Source organism: Heptranchias perlo, chromosome 10 (genome assembly GCF_035084215.1).
Source record: "Heptranchias perlo isolate sHepPer1 chromosome 10, sHepPer1.hap1, whole genome shotgun sequence".
Taxonomy (NCBI): domain Eukaryota; kingdom Metazoa; phylum Chordata; class Chondrichthyes; order Hexanchiformes; family Hexanchidae; genus Heptranchias; species Heptranchias perlo.
Window position 1 is genome coordinate 30,384,027 of NC_090334.1, and position 27,300 is coordinate 30,411,326.

A 27,300-nucleotide genomic window follows, 5' to 3' on the forward strand; every position below is an offset into this window, starting at 1 on the left:
TACAAAAACAAAGACACAGGTCTTGGTAAAAAAATTGAGCACTAAAAAAGTATACTTGCCTGCTGTGTACCAGGGTAAAATATATCCTTAAAATGGACTTTTACATGCACAAAGAAATCTTAAAGAAATGTTTAGGATTCATAAATACAGTGGAATTTCATTCAGTTCTCTCGGTGAGATCTCAGAAATCAGACAAACGAATTTGCTTTAAGATTCTCAGAGGATCTCCCATGCTCACTGTAAGTCAGAGGAGACACTGTTTTATAATGGCAGGAACATTATACCATGAAACATACAGAGAAAAAGTAGAAGCAATGTGAAAACGTACACAGAGAGGCAATAGAAATAAGGAGACATTTATACAAAGGGAGAGACAAATCCCGTGATCTGTAATAGCAGTATGTTTTAAATTGCCAGTGCCCTGCCCCTCTCAATCTGTCCAAGTTTAAAGAAAGTTTCCAGCTGGCACTTCTTCACACAGAGGGTAATAGAAATCTGGAACTCTCTCTGCCCAAAAGGTTGTGGATGCTGGGTCAAGCTATTAAGACGGAGAGCAATAGGTTTTTGATAGGCAAGGGTACCAAGGGATATGGAGCAAAGGCAGGTAAATGGAGTTGAGATACAGATCAGCCATGATCTAATTGAATGGTAAACAATTTTACAACACCAAGTTATAGTCCAGCAATTTTATTTTAAATTCACAAGCTTTCGGAGGCTTCCTCCTTCGTCAGGTGAACGATGTTACTGTACTATAGTTAAGAGAGATCCCCATTTTTGCTTTCAAAGTTATTTCAGAAAAAGTTGAAGAGTTCACGCAGTACTTTTGTTTTATACAAAAGAAAACACTGCTCCTAAAAATGGTTTTGGAGGGGAGGGGATTCATCTACAGTTATTTCCCATAAATACACGAATCTAGGAGAGAGTAGGATTACAAACAGCAAGTTCTGACACGCTTTGTGAATTGTCAGTCTTACTGCCAATTATTAAAAAGTTCTGCATTATTTAGGCATGAATACATACTGGGACCTTAGTCTGGTGAGTCTGTTTAGCAGAGGGAGTCGGCTCTGGAAATTCCTATGAACTTTAGGCTGAGGCTTTTCATGTATGCACAGGTTTCTAACAGAAAACACACATTCAAATAAACAGAGCAAATGCTATTGTATAGCTAAAGTGAATACATTTCTAATTTATGTTTTTAATATGATATAAACCTGATATCCAGTGATAAATCCTCAATTTAGTGGAGAACCCAAGATGCCAACTAAAAGGTTTCTCAAAACACATTTTGTGCAATTTGCCTTCTACATTTTGTTTGGTTCCCATTGCTTACTGTCCAATTTTGATTCATAATTTGTGCATTTGATTCCTGTTGGTTACTTGCTCATTGGTACATTCCCTAATTGTTCAATTGCAATTTGTTGCAGTTTTAGGAAAATAAAATTTGAGCCAATCAGATACAAGTGTGACACAGAAATATATCTGTGTGTAAACAGGCCTGATGCCTGAAGTGCGACAAGTAAAACATATGCTAGATGTACCATTTTCATACATATACTATCAGACTTCCCAGGGAATGAGGGGTTATGTGTTTGAAAGGTTGGGAGGGAGATGGCTTGCTAGGGTATGGAAGTGGGGGAGAGAATATCTCCAGTGAAAGAATTCAGAAACAAATTAGTAAAGTATCTCTCCAGAGGCAGTGAAGTAATGTTTTTAGATTGGTTTCTGAAAAATAAACAGTGTTTTCCTTACCCTTATTGCAGCAATATAAATAAATAGATATCACTGCCGCATACATATAACTGTTCTGTGAACAGACGTAGCTAAAGGCCAGGGATGATTTTCCTGCCCAATGCACCCACGGTAAGTTTAAATCCCAGGTATAAAGAAGAGGAAAGGGAGTGGAGACCTGCCGGTTCGCCTCTCTTTATATGCTGCCCTGGGATTTCCAGGGCTTCTCTGGTGTGGGGGCGCGCTTGTGCTTGAAGGAGGTACAAGTAAAGATACTAACAGGATTTTCCACTCGATTTTCCTCCAGGTTTTTGGGAGCCCAAACACAGGGCCGCCAGAAGAAATTGGCAATCGCTCCTGCGTCTGGCCCTCTCAGATTAGAGGAGCTGAAGGGGAAGGCATCAAAGCAAGGGAAGCCCTAAAAAGGTAAGTGAGACATTTTCTTCAGCCTCCCCAGAGATCTTTGGGTCTGGAAGCTTTCTGGCAGCTGTATTTTGGGACAGCAACCAGTAGGCACCAAAGCCAGCAGCTATTCTCAATGATGCAGGTCCTCCCCACCTACAGCTGTGGTTGTCTTTCTCCCTTGTTTCCAGGTGCAGAGTCCTGCCAGGAGGCAGTCCGATGCCAGGGTTTCCATGGTTGGGAGAGCACTGGTGCTTGAAGGAGGTACAAGCAAAGGCCAGTCATGGTAATGAGGTAGAAGGCACTAACATGATCTTCCACTTGATTTCCCTCCAGATTTTTGGGAGCCCAAACACAGGGCCGCCAGAAACTCGTACAGGAAACATCCTTGTACAAGAAACACAGAAAGTTAACATGCAGGTACAGCAAGCAATTCGGAAGGAATGTTGGCCTTTATTGCAAGGGGGTTGGAGTACAAGAGTAAGGAAGTCTTACTACAATTATACAGGGCTTTGGTGAGACCTCACCTGGAGTACTGCACACAGTTTTGGTCTCCTTACCTAAGAAAGGATATACTTGCCTTGGAGGGGGTGCAACAAAGGTTCACCAGATTGATTTCTGGGATGAGATGGTTGTGCTATGGGCAGAGATTAAGTAGCATGGGCCTCTACTCTCTGGAATTTAGAAGAATGAGAGGTGATCTCATTGAAACATATCAGATTCTGAGGGGGCTTGATAGGGTAGATGCTGAGAGGTTGTTTCCCCTGGCTGGCAAGTGTAGAACTCGGGGGCATAGTCTCAGGATAAGGGGTCGGCCATTTACGACTGATATAAAGAGGAATTTCTTCATTCAGAGGGCTGTGAATCTTTGGAACTCTCTACCCCAGAGGGCTGTGGATGCTGAGTCATTGAGTATATTCAAGGCTGAGATGGATAGATTTTTGGACTCTAGGGGAATCAAGGGATATGGGGATCAAGCAGGAAAGTGGAGTTGAGGCCAAAGATCAGCCATGATCTGATTGAAGGGTGGAGCAGGCCTATTCCTGCTCCTTTTTCTTATGTTCTTTTGTTCTTAGGGCACCTTGGGGACATCTTTGGGATCTGAACCTGGAAATACAGTGTGCTTCACTTGCCTGGAGCCCAGAGAGAAGAAAGTAGAGGAAAATTGCCCTCCAATAGTTTCTGGCTTACGTTGTATTGGTATTTTATGCAAAAGAAATTCAGTTACTTCATAGACTTCTGAACTTTTCACCACAAGACAGCGAGGGAAGGGAAGGAAATGGCAAGACTAACCAAAAAACAAATCTTGGCATGCTCTGTAAATGTTCATTAGTCTCAGTAAGGAAGAATCCTTGCCTGTATTCTGCAGCCGAAATGAAAAGGGGAGGCTTGCTGAGATTGGCATGGACTGCAGTGAGTCACTAGCAACCAAGAAATTTGAGGGAAAAAATGAACAACAAAGGTCATAGCATTAATTGAAACTCCATCTAAATCCTTCAAACTGAACCTCAGGCTCCAAACATAGAAAACACTTTCCAGGGAATTACAACATAACTGTATGAAAAGGAAGTAGCTTTTTATTCAATATTATTTAATTTTTAAGGGATCCTTTAGTATAAACGGTACTTTTGCTGGTAAATTTTCAGCTGGGGGTGAAATTCAGGATGCCAGCTCAAACTAACTTCATAAAACTTCATGGTCACTTCTTGCTGATTTGGGATCAGTGGCCTGGATTTTCCACGTCCACCTGATGAGGGTGGAGGCAGAGCTTCAACCACTGCCATAACCCTGCCATGATCCCGTTCACAGTCGGGGTCATTATCTACGCAGGGCCTGCTCCCAGTTTGATCCCCGCCACAAAATGAAGCCCACCGCTGTTGAAGAAGAAGATGCAGTGGTGCTGAGGCGGGACACCCTCTGCAACACCATGAAGAGGAAGGAGCCCATTTAAAGGAGGCAGAAGCACCCCAAAGAGTTGGCAATATTTTTTAATGACGGCCTTTGGCTCGGCTGAGTGGTTCAAGAGTTGAGTGATTGGGGCCATGGAAGAAGGGATGGTCACTACTAGGCCTTTTCCCACCAACCAGGCCTTGCACTGCTGCCCCACAGTATATCATCGCTCATCGCCTGGCAGTTTCTGGGGTCAGCAGTGGCAGAAGGGAAGAAAATTGGGCCAATTTCCTGTCCCTGGATTCCCAATGTCATTCATATGTAGTGGTCCAGGGAAGGGGTAGCTGGCTGCCTTCCTTCCCTGTTGGGGTGGGGAGAGCAAAATCTAGGTCGGGGTGGGAACATGGTGTTAGGCCTCCCTGTCAAATTTTCCCCCACTATAGCTTCTGATTTTGGGTGGTATAACAGAAGAACATCCCCGCCAAGTATGTCCTGCTATTTAGTTTGGGATTGGTAATCTTCAAAAAAAATGAGTGATTTTCTCCTGCTTACTCATTCCTCATGAATACTTAGCAAATTAATCTAATTGTTTTCATTTGTTCATATTTAATCAATTGAACATTTGATGAGTGATTTAACAGACAAGTCCTCAAAAATCTGACCCCCTGAGCAGTGATATTCTGAAGTGTGACACTTTTGAGTATGACACCTTTGAAAAGCATGATGTGACAGATGAACAATGGGCACAAACTTTTAAATACCAAGAGATATGAATGAAATGTTATTCGTCTACTACAGAACTTGCTTACGCCACATAGCAACAGATTTTCTTGTACTCCTCATTCTTACGGCTTTTGTATAGAGAAACCAGAATAGCAAAAAGGATAATTTCATTGATCCCATGCTCCCAGGAGGGAGTTGCACTTGAATGATACAGGAGTTGGAACTAGAACTAGAATACTGGCGCACCAATTCTCCAACCCACACTCCCTATGTGCGGGATCAGTGAATTTACCTTATAAAGCAGTTGAAGACTTGTGAGATAGCCATGAACCTAACAGTAGGGAGCTGTGTCAAGCTTTCTCATTCTTCATAAAGAGGATTATCCTGATTATATTGCTGTTCTTTTTGTTAAATGAGGCATGTCAAGCCTCTGGGATGATGTTCCCATATTTTATATCCACTATAGTCTTTTGCTATTGATGGATGATCATTAATATGCCAAATTAAAAATTCAAAATGTTGTCCTTCCTTTGACAAGATGAAAAGTGAATTCTCATTTCAATCTTGTTTGACTCAGTTTGAGACCATTTTCTTTTTTGTAATTTGCATTTTATCCTATTCCTCTCCTATTTCCAACTTCATCTAATTACATTAGTATGAAGGTGACATAGCCTTCTAAAAGGGATAAATAAAAATGCAAACTCAAAATAAGAGCTAAACCAAAACTAGCCTTTATTACATTTTAGCAAATTTGAATTTATTTTTCCTTAGGGCTAAGTTGACACTCAATTTTCACTTTTCTGAGGTGGAATTAAGAATTTTATTAACCTGGATTTATATTTGTAGGTTCATTTTATCCTCTAACATCAGTGCAGTATTGAGAGAGTTCTGCACTGTTGGAGGTCACGTCTTTTGGATGAGACGTTAAATTGAGACCATTTTCGAGGATACCCTCTTTGGTGGAATAGATATTATGGTATTATTCAAGGAAGAGCAGGGGAGTTCTCCTGGTATCCTGGCCAACATTTATCTTCAACCAAACATCACTAAAAAAACAGATTATCTGATCATTTACTTCATTGCTGTTTGGGGGACCTTACTGTGCACAATTTGGCTGCTATACCTTTCAGTAATGCACTGCTCTATTCCTGTTTGCCACATCCAAATCCCTTCTCCTTAATGTGTTATAAATACTTCAAGAGGTTGCAATAATGTGTACAAGGCCAAGGGTACACTTCATATTTCATCTCCAGGTGTTCTTTCCTTCGTTGCTTGACATGCATGCCCCTCCCTGAAAGCCTCACATTGTGTGAAATTGTTTGATTCATGCTCCTAACATCACCCTATTCTGGCCTGCATGCTGACACCTGGATTGGACTGAATTTCACGTCAACCATGTCTGCATTCTTCTTATAGGAGAAGATTGCACATTACATGAGGGAGATATTTGTCCCGAGCTCAGGCCTCTAAGCTTCATGAGGCTGAGAGAGGACGTCAGTGGGCAGGTGCCAGTTGTAGATTTGTCGTGACTGTACTCCTGTGCGACCTGTTTTCTTCTCCTTATCCCATCATTTATCCTCTTACTACTTAGCACCAGCCCAGAAACATGCTCCTGAGTGGCATTAAAGATTAAGCCAGAGGGGAGTACACAAGGTGCTGCAGAGACCAAGTAACCAGGAGGAACCGGGGGTGGAAGATAAGGAAGAAAAGATCCTTGTTCGTAGGGTGAGGAAATATCTGGCCTTGGATGAATAGCCTGGGGACCCAGATCACAGAAGCCCTACTTTTAAAAGAAGAATGCTTGCAAAGCATCAAACATCAAATAAGCTTCTCAGGATAAGGGGTTGGACATTTAGAACTGAGATGAGGAGGAATTTCTTCACTCAGAGTATTGTGAGTCTTTGGAATTCTTTACCTCAGAAGGCTGTGGATGTTCAGTCGTTGAGGATATTCAAGATTGAGATCGGTAGATTTTTGGACTCTAAGGGATCAAGGGATATGGGTATAGGGCGGGTAAGTGGAATTGAGGACGAAGATCAGCCATGATCTTATTGAATGGCGGAGCAGGCTTGAGGGGCTGTACGGCCTACTCCTGCTCCTATTTCTTATGTTCTTAAGTTCTTATATGAGCAGGCACTGGTGCCCATCTCCCAGAATGTGCTTCAGATAAAAGCTCAATTGGAAGTGTCCACTGCCTGTATCTGTGGCACCAAAATGGATAGGTTTGCATCACTGCAGTCCACCCTGAATAATGTAGCAGCTCCAGACGTACTTGCAGTAAGTATCACCACCACAAAGGTCCTAAGAGCAGTCTGTGCTTCCGCCATGGATGCACAGATTGCTGCCATTGATATCGGATGCCAGATTTGAAAGGGCTCTACCTTGGCCTCTATAGTGGGGCTAGACTATGGAGAAGTGTCCCCAGAGCATCAATAATCTAATTGGTACCATTTTGCTTTCTTGATGATCAGTGGCCTTGCAAAGCTAGTTGCCAGTACCAGTGGCATGGCAGAAAAGTGCACACCCAAGGCTGCAGTTTGTCAGGATAGCAGCCAGCTTCCTCATGCACACGTGGCAGAAAGGAGGCAGGGCCAAGCTTCTTATGCAGAAGCCAAAGAGAAACAGACTGTAGTTGGACCATCTCAGGATGCAGCTACCAAGAGGCTCATATGGAGAGGCAAAAGCTGTTTCTCTCACATACTCCTGCCATTTAGCTGGGATCCAGGAGGAGCATGAGATTAGGTTTGAAAGATGCATCATTGGTGCCAAGGAGAAGCAGGGTAGTAAAAGTCACTGGGAATATTCACAGCTTGAGTTTAAATAAACTAATGTTACACTAAGAGTCCTTCAGCAGGCAGGCATTGTTTCTAGCAACAACAGCAACAACAACTTGCATTTATACAGCACCATTAACATAGTAAAACATCCCAAGGTGCTTCACAGGAGCATTATCAAGCAAAATTTGACACTGAGCCACATAAGGAGATATTAGGACAGGTGACCAAAAGTTTGGTCAAAGAGAGAGGTTTTAATGAGCATCTTAAAGGAGGAGAGAGAGGTAGAGAGGCGGAGAGGTTTAGGGAGGGAATTCCAGAGCTTAGGGCCTAGGCAGCTGAAGGCACGGCCACCAATGGTAGAGCGATTAAAATCGGGGATGCGCAAGAAGCAAGAATTGGAGGAGCGCAGAAATCTCGGAGGGTTGTAGGGCTGGAGGAGGTTACAGAGATAGGGAGGGGCGAGGGCATGGAGGGATTTGAAAACAAGGATGAGAATTTTAAAATTGAGGCATTCCCGGACCGGGAGCCAATGTAGGTCAGCGAGCACAGGGGTGATGGGAGAACAGGACTTGGTGCGAGTTAGGATACGGGCAGCAGAGTTTTGGATGAGATCAAGTTTATGGAGAGTGGAAGATAGGAGCCCAGCCAGGAGGGCATTGGAATAGCCCAGTCTGGAAGTAACAAAGGCATGGATGAGGGTTTCAGCAGCAGACGGGTGATATTACGGAAGTGGAAGTAGGCAATCTTGGTGATGGAGTGGATAGTGGTCAGAAGCTTATCTCAGGGTCAAATAGGACGCCAAGGTTGAAAACGGTCTGGTTCTGCCTCAGACAGTGGCCAGGGAGAGGGATGGAGTCAGTGGCTAGGGAATGGAGTTTGTGGCGGGGACCGAAGACAATGGCTTCGGTCTTCCCAATATTTAGTTGGAGAAAATTTTTGCTCATCCAGTAAGATTTGGAAGTGGCTTGGATGAGATGCCATGACCAGGAGCTGTGTGAGGTGTCGAGGCTGCTGAAGAGGCCACTTTTGTGGTGAAAGATGGAAGATGTAGAAAGGATAGTTTATGCTTGGGCAGATATCGTTGTCAAAGGAAGGTCTATACATGATTGTGCAGCTGTCATCCTCTTCATGATGCTTCTCCTGATTTGCTTGACCCCCTGCTGCTCTTTGGTGCCTTCAGGGTCTTCATGAAGAAATCTCTTTGTAAAGCGTAGTTGTACTAGGCAAACCATCACTATCTTGGAGATTCTAGCTGGACTAGTCCACAATCCATCCCCCCCCCCACCCCCCCGCCACCCTCAGACTGAAGCATGCCTTCAAAATCCCAGTTATGTGCTCAATGATGACTCTTGTGACAAAATGGACCTCACAGTAGTGGTGCTCAGATGATGTCCTGAAAGTGCTTGGATATCATTGGCGAAGGCTGTAGAGGGCAGCCTTGATCTCTTAGGATTCACCCAGACTACTCGAAAGAATGGTGACACAGTGGGCTGCAAGGACTGCCAGGAAGTCAGGCATTGGCATGCATGATGTGGTGTTGCCAGGCTTTGAAGGAGTGGTATCCTTTTCTGTTGATGTAACTGATGGGATTGATGAAGGGAGCAGGATTGGTGTGTGAGTGCAATCTATGACTCCCTGAATCGTGGGGAATCCTGCCACTTGGTACAATTGCAGAGTCTTGTTGTGCTGCTTCCAGCATCCTTATGGAATATGCTGAACCGGCTTGCTTGAGCAAACAATGTATGTGTCATTTGCTTGATGCATCTAATCACAGCTGATAGAATGTTAGCAATATCCCCTGTGGCAACCTGGAATGACCACATTGCTTAAAAGTTCTGGGCAGTGGTAATCTTGACAGCCACTGGAAGTGCAGAGCATATGGTGGGGGTGAGCCGCAGCATTTGGCAAAACTCACTTGATGGCTTCCCTCATGTAGCTTGGCATCTCTACGCGCACTGCTCTGGGGTCAACTGGAGTTAGGGGTGCCTTGGTCTGGAGCTTCTGCAGGGGAGATATTGGCGGTGAGTGCTATACACCTGCTGCGGTGTCTGGCCTCCCTCTATTCCTCTTCCTTATCTTCCACCAAAAAGATCATGTAGAGATGTATTCCCAATGGAGATCCTATAGTGGCCTCTGAAGAATGGGTGAGAGGACAAAAATGTAAGTCCCACAACAGAAGGCAGTAAGGTGAAGGTTGTAGCAGTAATGTAATGGTACTTTCATGTCCGAACTGGCACCATGGAAAATATCTTTCACGATTAATCAAAATTGATCCAATTTAAATTACTCCTTCAGGTGACAGATAAAAGACAAAAGAAATTGCAGATGTAAACAACTTAAACAAACACAACTTAGCCAAATAGGATTTGACTCAATCAGATTCAGATCCCTTGGTGGGGCAGTCTGATAGATAATGGCTCTGACTCCTTCACATAGTAGCAAGCTCATGTTGATCGTAAAAGGAAACAATCAAACCCTTTTATCCTGACAGACAACTGTCTATAAGTAATATGAACAAAGGCACAACGTACCCCTTTGAAGAGGTCATCTAGGCTCCAATTTATTTCTCAAGCACGAGGACATGCTGCCAAGTGAAGCCAGTTATAATTTTTAGCTACAAGTTCTTGGTCTAGTTACAAGTTATATACATATAAAATAAAGAGGGGTCAAAAATGCATGGGTGGGGTGGGGGGGTCACATCCCTGAACAAGTGCTGGAATGTACCTACCAGAAACCTCTGCTGTTGACCCCGTGGAAGTTCCATCATCAGGGGGAGGTTGTCCATTTTGAAAGGGACTGGTGGGCACACATGCTATTAGGGACACGTCATGAGCACCCATCTGTCCTGGAGGCCTCCAAATTTCTTATGAATTTTCATAGCTCTTATTGTAACCATTTACTCTTTTTTTTATTATGAACGGGGGGGTGGGGGAAGAAAGGAAGGTCACCCAAAGCTGGAGCTCCCTGGATCACTAAAGATGTAGAAACTAAATGAAACAGAAAAAGGAAGCTTATGACAAATGTAAGGTTCATTGTACAGTAGAGAACTAGGCTGAATACAGAAAGTACAGAGGAGATCTAAAAAAGGGAATAAAAAGGGCAAAGAGAGAGAGTATGAGAATAGATTAGCGGCTAACATAAAAGGGAACCCAAAAGTCTTTATAAACATAAATAGTGGAAGGGTGGGACTGATTAGGGACAAAAGAGGAGATCTTCTTGTGGGGGCAGAGGGCATGGCTGAGGTACTAAATGAATATTTGGCATCTGTCTTCACTAGAGAAGAGGACGCTGCCATTGTAACAGTAAGGGAGGAGGTAGCAGTGATTATTGGATAGGATAAAAATAGATAGAGGAGGTACTTAAAAGATTGGCAGCACTCAAAGTAGAAAAGTCATCCGGTTCAGATGGGATGCATCCTAGGTTACTGAAGGAAGTAAGGGTGGAAATTACAGAGGCTCTGACCACAATTTTCCAATCCTCCTTAGATATGGGGATGGTGCCAGAGGTCTGGAGGATTGCAAACTTTACACCCCTGTGCAAAAAAAGAGGGATAAACCTGGCAATACAGGCCAATCAACGTAACATCGGTGGTGGGGAAACTTTGAGACAATAATCTGGGACAAAATAAATTGGCACTTGGAAAAGTATGGGCTAATAAATGAAAGTCAGCACGGATTTATTAAAAGAAAATCATGTTTGACTAACTTGATTAAGTTCTTTGATGAAGTTTTGGAGAGGGTTGATGAGGGTAGTTTGGTTGATGTTGTATATATGGACTTTCAAAACGTATTTGATAAAGTGCCACATAATAGACTTGTGAGCAAAATTAAAGCCCATGGGATTAAAGGGACAGTGGCAGCTTGGATACAAGATTGGCTGAGGGACAGAAAGCAGAGAGTAGTTGTGAACAGTTGTTTTTCAGACTGGAGGGAAGTATACAGTGGTGATGCCCAGGGGTCTGTATTAGGATCATTGCTCTTTTTTTGATATATATTAATGACCTGGACTTGGGTATAGAGGCAATATAAACTGAATGGTACAATTCTAAAGGGGGTGCAGGAACAGAGACCAGGGGGTGCACATACACAAATCTTTGACGGTGGCACGACAAGTTGAGAAGGCAGTTTTTTTTTAAAAAAGCATATGGGCTCCTGGGCTTTATTAATAGAGGCATAGAGTACAAAAGCAAGGAAGTTATACTAAACCTTCATAAAACACTGGTTAGTCCTCAGCTGCAGTATTGTGTTCAATTCTGGGCATCATACTTCAGGAAGGATGTCAAGGCCTTAGAGAGGGTGCAGAAGAGATTTACTAGAGTGGTACCAGGGATGAGGAACTTCAGTTATGTGGAGAGCTTGGAAAAGCTGGGATTGTTCTCCTCAGAACAGAGAAGGTTAAGGGGAGATTTGACAGGTGTTCAAAGTCATGCAGGTTTTGATAGCAAATAAGGAGAAACTGTTTCCAGTGGCAGTAGGATCAGTAACCAAAGGACACAGATTTAAGGTGATGGCAAAAGAGCCAGAGGTGACATGAGGAAGCATTCTTTTACACAGCGAGTTCTAATGATCTGGAATGCACTGCCTGAAAGGGCGGTGGAAGCAGATTCAATAGTAACTTTCTTAAGGGAATTAGATAAATACTTGAAGGGAAAAAATTTACATGGCTATGGGAAAAGAGCAGGGGAGTGGGAGTAATGGGATAGCTCTTTCGAAGAGCCGGCACAGGCACGATGGGCCGAATGGCCTCCTGTGCTTACCTATTACAGACAGCTGCAAAAAAAATAGGGTGGTAATAGTAGGGGACTTTAACTTTCCCAACATTGACTGGGACAGCCATAGCATTAGGGGCTTGGATGGAGAGAAATTTGTTGAGTGTATTCAGGAGGAATTTCTCAGTCAGTATGTGGATGGCCCGACTAGAGAGGGGGCAAAACTTGACCTGCTCTTGGGAAATAAGGAAGGGCAGGTGACAGAAGTGTTAGTGAGGGATCACTTTGGGACCAGTGATCATAATTCCATTAGTTTTAAGATAGCTATGGAGAAGGATAGGTCTGGCCCAAAAGTTAAAATTCTAAATTGGGGAAAGGCCAATTTTGATGGTATTAGACAGGAACTTTCAGAAGTTGATTGGGAGAGTCTGTTGGCAGGCAAAGGGACGTCTGGTAAGTGGGAGTCCTTCAAAAATGTGTTAACCAGGGTTCAGGGTAAGCACATTCCTTATAAAGTAAAGGGCAAGGCTGGTAGAAGTAGGGAACCTTGGATGACTCAGGAGATTGAGGCCCTAGTCAGAAAGAAGAAGGAGGCATATGACATGCATAGGCAGCTGGGATCAAGTGGATGCCGTGAAGAGTATAGAGATTGCCGGAGTAGAGTTAAGAGAGAAATCAGGAGGGCAAAAAGGGGACATGAGATTGCTTTGGCAGATAAGGCAAAGGTGAATCCAAAAAGCTTCTACAAATACATAAAGTGCAAAAGAGTAACTAGGGAGAGAGTAGGGCCTCTTAAGGATCAACAAGGTCATCTATGTGCGGAACCACAAGAGATGGGTGAGATCCTAAATGAATATTTCGCATCGGTATTTATGGTTGAGAAAGGCATGGATGTTAGGGAGCTTGGGGAAATAAATAGTGATGTCTTGAGGAGTGTACATATTACAGAGAGGGAGGTGTTGGAAGTCTTAACGCGCATCAAGGTAGATAAATCTCCGGGACCTGATGAAATGTATCCCAGGACGTTATGGGAGGTTAGGGAGGAAATTGCGGGTCCCCTAGCAGAGATATTTGAATCATCCACCGCTACAGGTGAGGTGCCTGAAGATTGGAGGGTAGCAAATGTTGTGCCTTTGTTTAAGAAGGGCGGCAGGGAAAAGCCTGGGAACTACAGACCGGTGAGCCTGACATCTGTAGTGGGTAAGTTGTTAGAGGGTATTCTGAGAGACAGGATCTACGGGCATTTGGAGAGGCAGGGACTGATTAGGAACAGTCAGCATGGTTTTGTGAGAGGAAAATCATGTCTCACGAATTTGATTGAGTTTTTTGAAGGGGTAACCAAGAAGATGGATGAGGGCTGTGCAGTAGACGTGGTCTACATGGACTTTAGCAAAGCCTTTGACAAGGTACCGCGTGGTAGGTTGTTACATAAGGTTAAATCTCACGGGATCCAAGGTGAGGTAGCCAATTGGATACAACATTGGCTTGACGACAAAAGACAGAGGGTGGGCGTAGAGGGTTGTTTTTCAAATTGGAGGCCTGTGACCAGCGGTGTGCCTCAGGGATCGGTGCTGGGTCCGCTGTTATTTGTTATTTATATTAATGATTTGGATGAGAATTTAGGAGGCATGGTTAGTAAGTTTGCAGATGACACCAAGATTGGTGGCATCGTGGACAGTGAAGAAAGTTATCTAGGATTGCAACGGGATCTTGATAAATTGGGCCAGTGGGCCGATGAATGGCAGATGGAGTTTAATTTAGATAAATGTGAGGTGATGCATTTTGGGAGATCGAATCGGGCCAGGACCTACTCCGTTAATGGTAGGGCGTTGGGGAGAGTTATAGAACAAAGAGATCTAGGAGTACAGGTTCATAGCTCCTTGAAAGTGGAGTCACAGGTGGATAGGGTGGTGAAGAAGGCATTCAGCTTGCTTGGTTTCATTGGTCAGAACATTGAATACAGGAGTTGGGATGTCTTGTTGAAGTTGTACAAGACATTAGTAAGGCCACACTTGGAATACTGTGTACAGTTCTGGTCACCCTATTATAGAAAGGATATTATTAAACTAGAAAGAGTGCAGAAAAGATTTACTAGGATGCTGCCGGGACTTGATGGTTTGACTTATAGGGAGAGGTTAGACAGACTGGGACTTTTTTCCCTGGAGAGTAGGAGGTTGAGGGGTGATCTTATAGAAGTCTATAAAATAATGAGGGGCATAGATAAGGTCGATAGTCAAAATCTTTTCCCAAAGGCAGGGGAGTCTATAACGAGGGGACATAGATTTAAGGTGAGAGGGGAGAGATACAAAAGGGTCCAGAGGGGCAATTTTTTCACTCAAAGGGTGGTGAGTGTCTGGAACGAGCTGCCAGAGGCAGTAGTAGAGGCGGGTACAATTTTGTCTTTTAAAAAGCATTTGGACAGTAACATGGGTAAGATGGGTATAGAGGGATATGGGCCAAGTGCAGGCAATTGGGACTAGCTTAGTGGTATAAACTGGGCGACATGGACATGTTGGGCCGAAGGGCCTGTTTCCATGTTGTAAACTTCTATGATTCTACTATGATATCGAGAGATCCATTTAAGAAATGATGGAGTTTCACACTGTAGGGTCATTGCAATTTGGTACTTCGCACACAGCATCACGGAATGGAGGAACACAACTTCAACACACTTATCCCTCTTTTTTTCCCCCCTCTGTACCTTAAGCTGCATGAGGAAGCACTATGTGAAAGTTATATCTCCCTGCAAAGAAGGAGTATCCCACTGGACAACTGTCATGTCCCTACCAGTAGCTAGCCAATGGCAGTAGTGTTGGTGGCCTGAGAACAAGCTACCCACTCTGCATTCTAAGCACGTGCATTGTGAGGGAAGATCTTGAATCATATGAGGCCAGTGGAGTGTGAAAGGCCGAGAGTGTGGAGTTTGACATCAATGGGAGTTCAGCCATGGAGGGAGGATGAAGGGTTTGTGGATCGTACTCTCCAGTATGTGGTCACTCAAGAGACAGTGCTAGACCGCTCAGGACCCAGGGATAGTGTAGAAAGAGAGAAGTGGGTGACCATTCCCGGGGGCAGCAGAGGGAGATGGCCTCACAGGTGCAGGGAACCATTGAATTACTGGAATTTTCCAAGAGATACTTAGGGGTGAATATTCACATGAACCCTGGGTGGAAAATGGGCGGTAGCGAATTGGCTACCCGTTTTATACCACGTCTGATTTTCATTTCCATTGAATTCGGTGGTCGATCCGCTCCCCCACCCCCCGTTTTCTGCCAGGTGGTAAATGAAAATTCACCCGAGTGTTCAGCAAGTACAAGATGACTCAGAAAAGGGTGATCCTGAGCAACATAGCAGCACTGTAAAGCAAAGGACTACCTGGGTCTGAAAGGCAGGTATTACAAGAATTGGCATTAGTAGGGGATTCTATCGTCAGAGATTTTTTTTTCAGTCATGACTAAAGACTCCCAAATGGTATGTTGTCTCCCTGGTGCTAGGGTGAAGGACATCACGAAATGGGAGAACAGCCAAAAGTTGTGGTTCACGTTGAAACCAATGACATCGATAGAAGTACATTTACGATCTTGCAAAGAGAGCTTAAGGAGTTAGGCACTGGATTGAAAAGCAAAACCTCAAGTGTGGTAATCTCCGGATTGTTCCCTGTGCCATGCCCTGGTTAAGGAGAGGAAGGTCAATGAGTTGATGCCGGCTGGTGTAGGAGGGAAGGGTTCACATTCTTGAGGTAGTGGGCCAAGTTCAAGAACAAAAGAAAGAAAGCCATACCAAAGGGACAGCCTTCCTGAACCCAAACAGCACCAATGTCTTTGTGTGTGTGGGGGGGGGTAAATTGAACAGTGGGGGAGAATTCAAATGAATAGTGGCAGAGAGAGAGTGAAAATCTAGACAGGGAAAGCAGGATTAGTAAAACTGTTGGAATAGAAGCAAAAGACTTAGTTGAAATAAATAGTGAAAAAATATTACCAGAAGAAAAAGGGAAAGAAATAGTGACAGCTAAAAAAAACACTGACCCTGAATTGCTACAAGGGCTGTTCTGATCTCTTGCCATATCTTTGGCGAGAGATTGGTGGAACCCCTTGAGAAATGGTCCCAATGGCTTAAAACGGATGTTAATGCTATTTCTTTGGGGGTTCCAACTGAAGTTTCAGCAGGAGATTGGAACGGCCCCCATGGAAATTCAGGGTCACTTTTGTGGAACAAGCAAGCGATAACGAAAAAACCAGAAAAGTGAACAAAGATCAATGTTCCAAAAAATTGGAGTCAGGGTTGTGTGGTTGCATGTGAATGCACAAAGCATTCAAAATAAAACTGGAGCATTAGAAACATTAATAACTGATGGGATATGATCTATTATCTATAATAGATATGATTTCGGTTTGGACAGGACAGGGAACTCAATAATCCTGATAATGCCATTTTCAAAGGAGAGAGGGGGGATAGGGTGGCAATGTTAGTAAAGGATTCTATTACAGTGCTAGAACACAAGGATGCCCAAAGGGGTTGCTTTAAACAGAATCCATATGGATAGAGTTACAAAATAGGAAGGCAAATGGTATAATTATCAGCATGTATAACTGGCCATAAAACAGAGATGAGATAGGAAGGGAAATTTGCAGATACTTCAGAGAGACATGTAGGAACAGGGCAATAATGGGTGATTTTTACGATCCCATTGTTCGGAGACATGGGTAAGAAAAGGTTGAAATGTAGAGTACTAGCTTCAGCACACAGTGAAACATAATGTATCACTTGCAAAAAAGGTTCTCTCTCTACCAGAGAGCGAGAGAGATCACTTGAGGCTTTTAATCTCATGAAGAGTTTTAATAGAATGAATAGAGAAAGGCTATTTCTGGTGGTTGGGGATTGAGTGACAAGGGGTCATCAATTGAACATTATTAAGAGAATGAGGGAGAGTTAGGAAAAGTTTATTTACACAGAATTGTTGCAGCAAGGCCACAGACATGGTTGAGGTAGAGACCATTACCTTTTTTTAAAGGAAAAGTGGATAAATATTTGAAGCAGAGGAAGATTCAGAGCTGCAGGGAGAGAGGGCAGGACAGTGGGATTAGTTTTGGATTGCTTTAGCATAAATACGATGGGCTGTCTTCTGTACTGTAAACTTCCTCATTGGTGGCTAACATACCCTTTAAAAATCAACATAATTCTGTGGATTGAATTTTTGATCCAATCTCTCATCACAATTCTATCAAGCTTCCACTTTTCTTTGAAATAGGCTACAAGTCCTGAACCTTCAATCTATCATTTCCCCACAGAATTGCTCTTCCACATACAGTAAATCTTCCTGAAGCACCAATAGTCATATTTTTCACATCCATTTTATACACTTTAATCTTTTTTTTCTATGTTGAAATGTTGCATTCACAGAACAACAATCCATTATATCTTAGACATATAATACTCAACATCATATGCAGCACAATTTCTGGTGTGATAATGTTATTTCAATAAATAAATATGCTGCCAATTTGCCTATTTATCACCGGTTATCCAAAATGATCAAAAATTATTGTAATTTACACTCAATCTGTGGATTTACAGAGTGAACCTTCGGGAAAAAAAAGCATCAATGTTATTTATGGTGTTTTTAGACCTGACAAGGCTGCTTCAGTGGATCTTAAATCCCATATCAGAAACACAAGCTTTAAGAGCTGGATATCCTGAGAAAATACTTTCAAGCTGCTGTGGAGGCAAACTATTTCAGAGGCTGATGGATTAAAGTAATATCTTAATAGATACCGAGGAGAATTTTTTGGATAGAAGGTAAGGCTGCTGACTGCGAAGCAGAATTTTTACAGTCTTACCTTCAAATTTGACTATGGTTTCAAATAATAGTTGATTGCCGCAATTATGTGGAGCCAGAGTTCATTTCCATTAACTAAACTGCCCATTTTCAGGCCTTTTGATGGAGAGCAAAATGTGACACAATTTTGGTTTGTTTAGAAATATTTTCAAAGTGAGTTTAATGGAAATGTTCAAGTCTATTGTTTAGTACAATGGGGTTGGAAGAGGGAAGGCATTTTTTTTGTTAAATTACACATCGTTAAGCACTTACTGTAAAAATGTATTTATTCCTTGTGAAAGCCAGCCTCAGGTGAGTGTTTTCAGAAAGAGACAGAGATCCAACAAGGGGCAAGAAGAAAAATGATCAGGAGAATTCATATATGTTGCCTGGGATACCATTATTTTTGTATCAAGATCATTGGGCTATAATGTGCTGTAGCAGGGCATCTAATGGCGTCTGCCATCAGTTCGACTTGCCCTTGCATGTTTAGGTTTAAAATTTTTTTGCGTGGCAAGATGCTGAGAGCTGATATCATCGCAGTGAGGGAAACAGGGACCTGAGTGAACAGGGCAAGCAACTGTGTATCTCCATAACCAATCAGATTGAAGGATTGTGAAATTAACAGTGCAAGGTCTGAGAAGGAAGTGTAAATTAGAGTGGGTGAATTCAATGTCAAATCAGGTACAGAAAGAATGATTGGATTAAGAGAGAGATAAAAAGTCAGAAGGGAAAGTAAAAATTTTAAAATGTCAAATTTTAAAAATCTTCAACAATTGAAACCTGTCGAAATGGGACTCCCCACTTGTAATAGTTAATTTCCAGTGCCAGAGAGGTGGACTGGCAGTAATTAACATTTATCATGTCGTTAAAAGGGTACTTAGACTTGAAATGACAAGACTTAACTTCCTGTGGCGAGTTTAGTTCGTATCTACCGCTCAAATACAGGAGCTTCACGCAGTTCAGTGAATTTCAATGGTGAGGCAGACAGCGAGATGCTGTTTTCTCAAAGCTAGTGGTAGAGCAGCACAACCCAGACAGCAACTTTTTGGATATCCTGCACCTCATCTGAAGTTGTTGTACCATTTACGCATAAATAGCAGTGGGCTTCATAAGCCTCACATTTTTTTGACAGCAAATTCTGGCCCATTGTTAAATTACACCAGAGAAATATTATCACATAAAAATATCATTTGAATGTCAGACTCAGCTCAGTGGTCGCACTCTTGCCTCTGAGTCATAAGCTTGTGGGTCCAAGACCCACTCTAGGACTTGAGCATAACCTAGGCTGACACTCCAGCGCAGTACTGAGGGAGTACTGCACTGTCAGAGATGCCATCTTTCAGATGAGACATTAAACTGAGATCCTGTCTGCCCTTTCAAGTGCTCGTTAAAAGATACCATGGCACTATTCGAAGAATTCTCCTGGTGCCATGGCCAACATTTATCCCTCAACCAACACCACCTAAACAATTTCATTGGTCATTTATCTCATTGTTGTTTTGTGGAACCTTGCTGTATGCAAATTGGCTGCTGCGTTTACTAACATTACAATAGTGACTACACATCAAAAGTAATGCATAAGCTGTAAAGCGTTTTGGGATGTCCTGAGGTCGTGCAAGGTGCTTTATAAATTTCTTCTTTCTTTGAATTGCTTTGCAGCCTAAATCATTGAGATTGAGCCTCAAACACCGTTTACAAATGGTTTTTTTTTCCAATTTCTGCATTTAGGAACTGGTGTTTCAGCGATTACCATTTGCTTCAATATTATGCAGGAAAGCAATTTATTTGCTCGACAATTTGTTTGCTCGACAATTCTGCAGTGTCCGCAAATACTGCAAATATCTTAATGCTGGATTTAAAACTGCATCGCTTCAGCAAAGATGCATGTGCAGTACTGATCCAAAAACAAAATGTGGCTGAGAATCTTCAGCCCCGCCTCACCAGTGGAAGTGTGGTGGAGCGGGCACTGGCGTATCTGGGATCGGGGGGAGGTCACCTCATTTACATGGCTTTGGCGGTCGCACGTTCACTACTGGCACATTTTGGGTGCCCACCAAGGGGGGCTAGGAAAAGCAGCTAGCACCACCAGCATGATACCTATTTAGGCCCAAAAGTCCCTCTTTATACGAGGCCAATTTCAATGACAGTGGCAGATTTTATTGGGGATCCAGATCAGAACGCAGGCATGGACCCCTCGGCTGACCCCATTTGCACTGATGAGTATGGCTGTACTCTGGGTCCTGGTATCAAGGGTACTCAGTGGCAGGGAGGCTGGAGATTAAGGGAATTCCCTCTTCTTGGCCCTTCCCCCTCTGATATTCAGGGCTCATGTTTGAGGTAGCCAGTAGTTCTGGCCTCTGCACAAATTGGCAGTCTGGCCCCAGGCCACCTCCTAGTAGTAACAATGAACTCCTGGCTGGATTTAAAAAAAAATATTTTGTGGATCCTAGCCAGGACTCAGGCTTATTACAACCAGGAGAACTGCACTTCTGCTGGCCGGAAGGCCAGTGTACATCCTGTCACCCGTGATACCAGGCACCCCACAAATCCCAACACAGGGTCAAGGAGACTCCTAATATTGGATCCCCTCCTCTGGCTAAATCCCCTTGTTTGGGGTGGGTGGAGGTTCTGCCCCAAGCAAAGCTTGGATCTGGCTCTTCCAGATTCCAGCCTCCTTCTTCCTGCAGCCACCCCCCCCCCCGCAGCATACTCTGATGGAGTCAGTGACCGAGGTTCACAGTGGCACATCCCTTCACTTACACTGGGATATCGGCCCCAAAAATGTTGGGCCCTGGTATGTTGCAGCCCTGTTCTTTACTGGTGGGTGCTGGGTTTTAATCTACCACCCACTAACTGAATTGAGCACATCAGAATCTGAAACTGAACCCAAATTAAAAGAAATCTGAATCATCACTTCTATCAAGATGCCTGTCACTTTTATTAAAGATTACTGCAGGTGGCCAAAAGCTGTGGCACAACAGTTCCTCACCCTACATTTAAACAGTGACTTCACTTCAAAATTACTTCCTTTACTGTAAAGTGCTTTGGGACGTCATGAGGTTGTGAAAGGCACTATATAAATGCAAGTCTTTCATTCTATTAACTGACACGTGATGGAAAGACATGGAATAAAACTGGAAAGTAAGTGACACAATTAGCAACAGTGAGCAATGAACATTCAGGCAGGTCAGAAGCAGGAGCTAATGTTAAATTTACTCTTACATTATCAGCTATGTGTCTTCCTTACATCAAGTACTTTTAACAGTTTTCTTTTTTCCCGGAAAAACAATATAAGTGGCAATTACGGGATTCTACGCTGCTGGTGTGGAGTCACGCTGGCAGGGGACACAGGTCGTAGGATTTGGGTTACTGTACTGGGAGTGTGAAATCATCCCCATAGTTCCACAGTCTGGAAAACCAAATGAAAACCAGGCCACATGCACCAAAACTGGCTTTTGTTGACAGTTTACATCAAAAAGGGTGCGATGAAGTAGGGTGGGAAGAGGCTTGTGTGGAGCATAAACACTGGCAGAGACCAGTTGGGCCAAATGGCCTGTTTCTGTGCTGTGAATTCTATGTCTTTTTAAAAAAAGACAGCCCACTGTAAAAAATAAAAACAGAAAATGTTGGAAATGTACAGAAGGTTCCAGCCTAGTTCATAGGCATTCCACAGTGGTTTGCCTCTGTCATATTTTCCAGCCCACCCCATTAGGGCAAGTGTCCAAACACCACCTGCAAATAGAAAAGACAAGTCAACATGTCCAGTGTGTAGCCATCATCAGAGTCAGAAGAGTGGTTAAAAACCAGACAGAACTGTACTGATTTTGTATTGAGGCTTCACTAAGATAATGGGGTTTTCCAGCTGGAAAAGAAAGCAACTTTCTGCTCACAGTTATGACATTGATCAAATATAATGCAGGGCTGCGCCTACATAGCACTGACAGAAATCCTGCATCCAAACTCTGAAATGTATCCCATCAATTGAGCCTGCCTGATGTTTCTTCTATTTTCTACTCCACCGTCTGCTTGTGACCTGTCTGGGCAAAATGACCAAATTAGCTCCAAGCCCTAGAACAATTGTGTGCTGCAGACTCACATCCACTGGGAACTGAAGTAAGCCTCCCTGAGTCATTTCAATTAGGCCCCTTGACAGCTGTCAGGAGGAAGAAACTATCATCTCTTATGTCTGCACTGAATTCAAGCCCAGGTCCCAGAGGTGAAATGGTAGTGTTCAAACAGACTGCAACAGAGTACCCCACGGCAATTCCCTTCACTGTACCATACATCTGGAACCTGAACTAAGTATACATCAAATAAGGCAACAACATGACTGGCGGTGTAATCAATCTGCTATTTACTTTCACCATTTTCTTTCCTTATCACATCTCAGTGAGACAGTTCATCCCTCTGACTTCAACCAGAAATTATATCACCTTTGGTTCTTTTGTAATTTTGGAACAGTCAACCCTAGCCCACCCACTTCCCTTCTGCACACGTCCCCATTCTAAGTGTCAAGTAAACACTGGAATTCACCTCACAAGGTCTTCAGCTAACAAGTAAAAATGTTTCACGTTATAAAATGCATTGCTTTGTACCTGTAACTCTAGGCATAAGGAACAGTTACTTGTCCACCACCTGCCATGAAGACATGGACACTAATAGCCAGACATGGAAAATGATGGCACGTATTTGCAGAGCGACCAATGTCATTTGAACACACAGCTGAAATCTGGCACAGCCTCATTTACAAGAGAACCAGATGTTTGCTCCATTTAAAAATTCAAAGAATTCCTTTCTATTAAACTGAGTTGGACTCCTCTCCTCAGCAACACTGGCTCTAATTGTGTGTTCAAATGACAGTGGGGCAGAAAGGGACTGAAACCTAGGGCATGATTTTAGCATGGCGACGGGAACTCAGCGGGTGGGTAAATAGTCGCGTGAGAAACCCAAAAATAATTTTAGCGCGTCGGATTGAGTGATCGCAGCTCAATTGAAGGCACTTAATTTTACCTCTGGGTTTTGTGTCTCCAAGCTGCGCAGTGGGTATACTGTGCACCCGAGTGACACAATATGAACTGGAGTATTTAAAGGGCAAATGCAAAAATGGATTTTGAAGGAGAAAGGAGGAAAAAGGGAAATGGAAGGACACAGAGCAACGCTTCCCTTGAGGTGCTACTGGCTGGTGTGTGAAGCAGGAGGGACGGGCTGTACCCAGCTGACAGGAGGAAGAGACCTGCTTCTGCCACTAAGAAGGGGTGGCTGGAGATGGCAGAAGAGGTGAGCAGCAGGAGCATGGTGAGCAAGTCTTGGGTTCAATGCAGGAAGCGGTTTAATGACCTAACCAGGTCAGGAAAAGTGAGTACATATGATGATTCACCCACATCCTGTGAAATGCACCCTCCCACCTCACTCTGTGTTAGCACACCTACTCCATCATATCACTCCTCACACCCACTTAAGTTTCAGCATCAACTAACCTTCACTTTCTATGCACTTCCTCACCTCCTCATTTACGCACCCACCACTGCCACTCACCCCAATCCTCATGCAATGTGATGCATCTGTCTGATAGTCACCCTCTGATGCATCGGTTTCATTCTCAGGCTCATCCATCGGGTGACCATGTCACCTTCAGTCACTCACGGGTCTGTTATTTATCCCCTTGTAGGAGAAGAGAGCGCAAACTGCAAGGGAGATGAGTAGGTCTGGAGAAGGACCACCACAAATAGTCCAATTGACAGATGCAGAGGAAGAGGCCATGGATATCAGTCGGACCGTTGCCTGCCTATCCGTTGGAGATGGCTGGTGACAGAACTTTAACATCCTTCACACAAATGTTGAATTGATTTTATCAATGATTGACCTGTTTCACACATCAATATGGTCATTGGAAAGATTGCCACTTTTCCGATGAATAATTAATATACGTTTCAGTTGTTGAATCCGTGAAGACCCTGGAAGACAACATTCAACCGGAAAGGAAGAAGGCGATTCCGAAGAGGACCTCAATCCTTCTGAGGGTGCACCATCACATGAAATACAGCTGTGCACCAGCGCAGACACTGGCACTTTGGTGGGTCCTATTAGCCAGACAGTTGGGTTGTCACCTGATGATTCACCACTCAATTGTACACAAGCAGATACTGGTGGCAGGGGCAGCTGTGGAGAGTCCGTGTTGGGGGGCATACTCCTCTCCCAGCTCTGCTCAGCTTGACAGAAATGCTGAACCCCATGGGCCATTGTTGAGAATGAGAATGATAGAGGTACAGCTGGACCTTTGCGAGGTACTGGAAAACGTGCCACAGACACTCTCCACAGTAACAGAGAGGATGGAGGAGTCCAACTCCATCGCTAGTTGATTGGTGGCGCAGGTAAGTGCGGGAATGTCTGTGACAGAGCGAATGCTATCCTCCTTTGAGCTTCAAGCATGGCTCTCCAATGAGTCCATGCAGGCCCTGACAACGGCCGTGCGGACTTTGGATGTCAACATGTCTGCCGTCTTAAACAGGCAGACAGATACTTCAGCCATGGCCTTAGAACTCGGCACATCTGCTCACCAGCCTGCAGGCCAGCAGAGTGGTGGGAGTGATGTTGTGCTGGCCCGGAAGAGGGATGATGGTGAATGGGGGCATGGAAGTGGGGACTCCACTCAAAACACCCCCACGTCTCACTCGCCCTCCCCCTCAACCAGTACCTGCAATGCTGCCTCCTCTCCTGATGGCCGAGTCTGCCCCTGTACAGATGCAGTTGGAGCAATCTTTGGCGGGGCGCTCACGGGCTCCAAAACCCAGAGGTCGTAGACCGAGTACATCTAAGCAGTCAGGGCAGGGACCTGAGCAACCTGCCACTACCTCTGCTGAAGCCACAGGGGTTGTACCACATAGAAGTGTTAGGAAGAGAAAGGCTAAGCAACTGTAATTCACCGTGTATGCACAAGGGTGATTGACTAAATCCCATGTTATTAATTTATATAATTTTTTTTTGTTTATGTCACATTAAATATAATAATTCTCACCACCACTGCCACGTCTTGCCCATTATTGAATCCCTTTTGTGAATTTGCCCTTTCGTGTGCTTCATCGTGAATGCCAAGACATGATGCCACGCATTGTGCGCGTAAAATTGAGGGCAGTGGTGACTTTAAGTGCGACAGGCCATGCATGGCCACCAGGCCCAGCTGGGAGAAGCTCTTCATGAAGGAATCGGCAGGTGTCTGCGACCACCTGCCGACTCAATCAGAGCCTGCGTAGGCACTGCTACTCAGAGAGGTCCAAGAAGCTCAGCCTCTTTCTGTAGACCCTCTCACATGGGAAGTGCCTCCTGCGACCTCAGCCCTTCCGTTGGTGCTCTTCTCTGCTCTTCCCCAGGTCCTTGTTGCGCACCTCTGTCTTGTGCACCTGCAGATCTTAGAACTGCACACCGTGCCTGCCACGGATGGTGATGTGCCTCCTTCTGCTACTGTAAGCTCCCACCCGCCCCCAACCCACCCGTTCTTGGGTGTTAAAATTTCCCCATTGACAATTCAGGTGGACTTTCCATCATGTTCATAATTCCATGATAGTCCACAATATTGGCTGAAACAACACTTAAAGCCCACTTGCTACAGACATTAAGAAATGGAAAATAACATAAAAATTAGTGGACGCATGAGCCAAACCCATATAGAGCAAGGTCCTGATTTATATTTAAGTGATATATTTACAACAACTTAGATTTATATAGCGCCTTTAACATCGAAAAAGGTCCCAAGGTGCTTCACAGAAGCGTAATCAGACTAAAGTCGACACCACGCCAAAGAAGGAGTTATTAGGAGCGGTGACTAAAAGCTTGGTTAAAGAGATGGGTTTTAAGGAGGGCCTTAAAGGAGGAGAGGGGGTTTGTTCAGGGGCAGAGAGATTTAGGGAGGGAATTCCAGAACTTGGGCCGAGACAGCTGGGGAACAGCCCCCATGGGAGAGCACTGGGATTTTGGGATGCACAAGAGGCCGGAGGTGGAGGAACGCAGAGCTCCCGAAGGGTTGTAGGGCTGGAGAACGTTACAAAGGTAAGAAGGGGCAAGGCTATGGAGGGATTTGAACACGAGGATGAGAATTTTAAATCTGAGGCATTGGAGGACCGGAAACCAATGTAGGTTGACGAGCACAGTGGCAATGGGAGAGTGGGACTTGGTGTGGAATATGTTATGGGTAGCAGAGTTTAGGATTAGCTGAAGTTTATGGAGAGTGGAGGAGAGGAGGATGGCCAGGAGAACATTGGAATAGTGGAGTCGGGAGGTAAGAAAGGCATGGATGTGGGTTTTGGCAGCAAATGGGCTGAGGCAGAGGTATAGATGGGCAATGTTACGGAGGTAGAAGTAGGCAGTTTTTGTGACGGTGAGGAGATGGGGTCGGAAGCTCACCTCTAAGGTAGCCAAACTTAGTGGGAGGATAGAAGATTGGGAATTCTTCAAAAGACAGCAAAAAGTAACTAAAGGATTGATTAAGAAAGGGAAGTTAGATTATGAAAAGAAATTAGCAAAAAATATAAAAACAGATAGCAAGAGTTTCTATAGTTATATAAAAAGAAAAAGGGTGGCTAAGGCAAACATAGGTCCCTTAGAGGATGAGACCGGGAAATTAATGGTGGGAAACATGGAGATGGCAAAAATGCTGAACAAATATTTTGTTTCAGTCTTTACAGTAGAGGACACTAAGAATATCCCAACACTGGACAAACAGGGGACTCTCGGGGGGGAGGAGCTAAATACGATTAAAATCACTCAAGAGATGGTACTCAGTAAAATAATGGGACTCAAGGCGGATAAATCCCCTGGACCTGATGGCTTCCATCCTAGGGTCTTGAGGGAAGTGGCAGTAGGGATTGTGGATGCTTTGGTGATAGTTTTCCAAAATTCCCTGGACTCAGGAGAGGTCCCGGCAGATTGGAAAACTGCTAATGTAACACCGTTATTTAAAAAGGGTAGTAGGCAGAAGGCTGGAAATTATAGGCCAGTTAGCTTAACATCTGTGGTGGGTAAAATTTTGGAGTCTATTATTAAGGAGACAGTAACGGAACATTTAGATAAGCATAATTTAATAGGACAAAGTCAGCATGGCTTTATGAAGGGGAAGTCATGTCTGACAAATTTGCTTGAGTTCTTCGAGGATATAACGTATAGGGTGGATAAAGGGGAACCAGTGGACGTAGTGTATTTAGACTTCCAGAAGGCATTCGACAAGGTGCCACATAAAAGATTATTACTTAAGATAAAAAATC

At 43.9% G+C, this 27,300-nt stretch overlaps 1 long non-coding RNA gene across 1 annotated transcript in view; it reads left to right on the forward strand.

The window, feature by feature from the left end:
* LOC137326124 (uncharacterized) overlaps positions 1-27,300 on the forward strand; it is a 705,949-nt gene that overhangs the window by 10,985 nt on the left and 667,664 nt on the right. The window contains exon 3 of the long non-coding RNA XR_010964113.1: positions 2,036-2,154. This is a non-coding gene — a long non-coding RNA (uncharacterized lncRNA). The remainder of the gene's footprint in view (positions 1-2,035; positions 2,155-27,300) is intronic.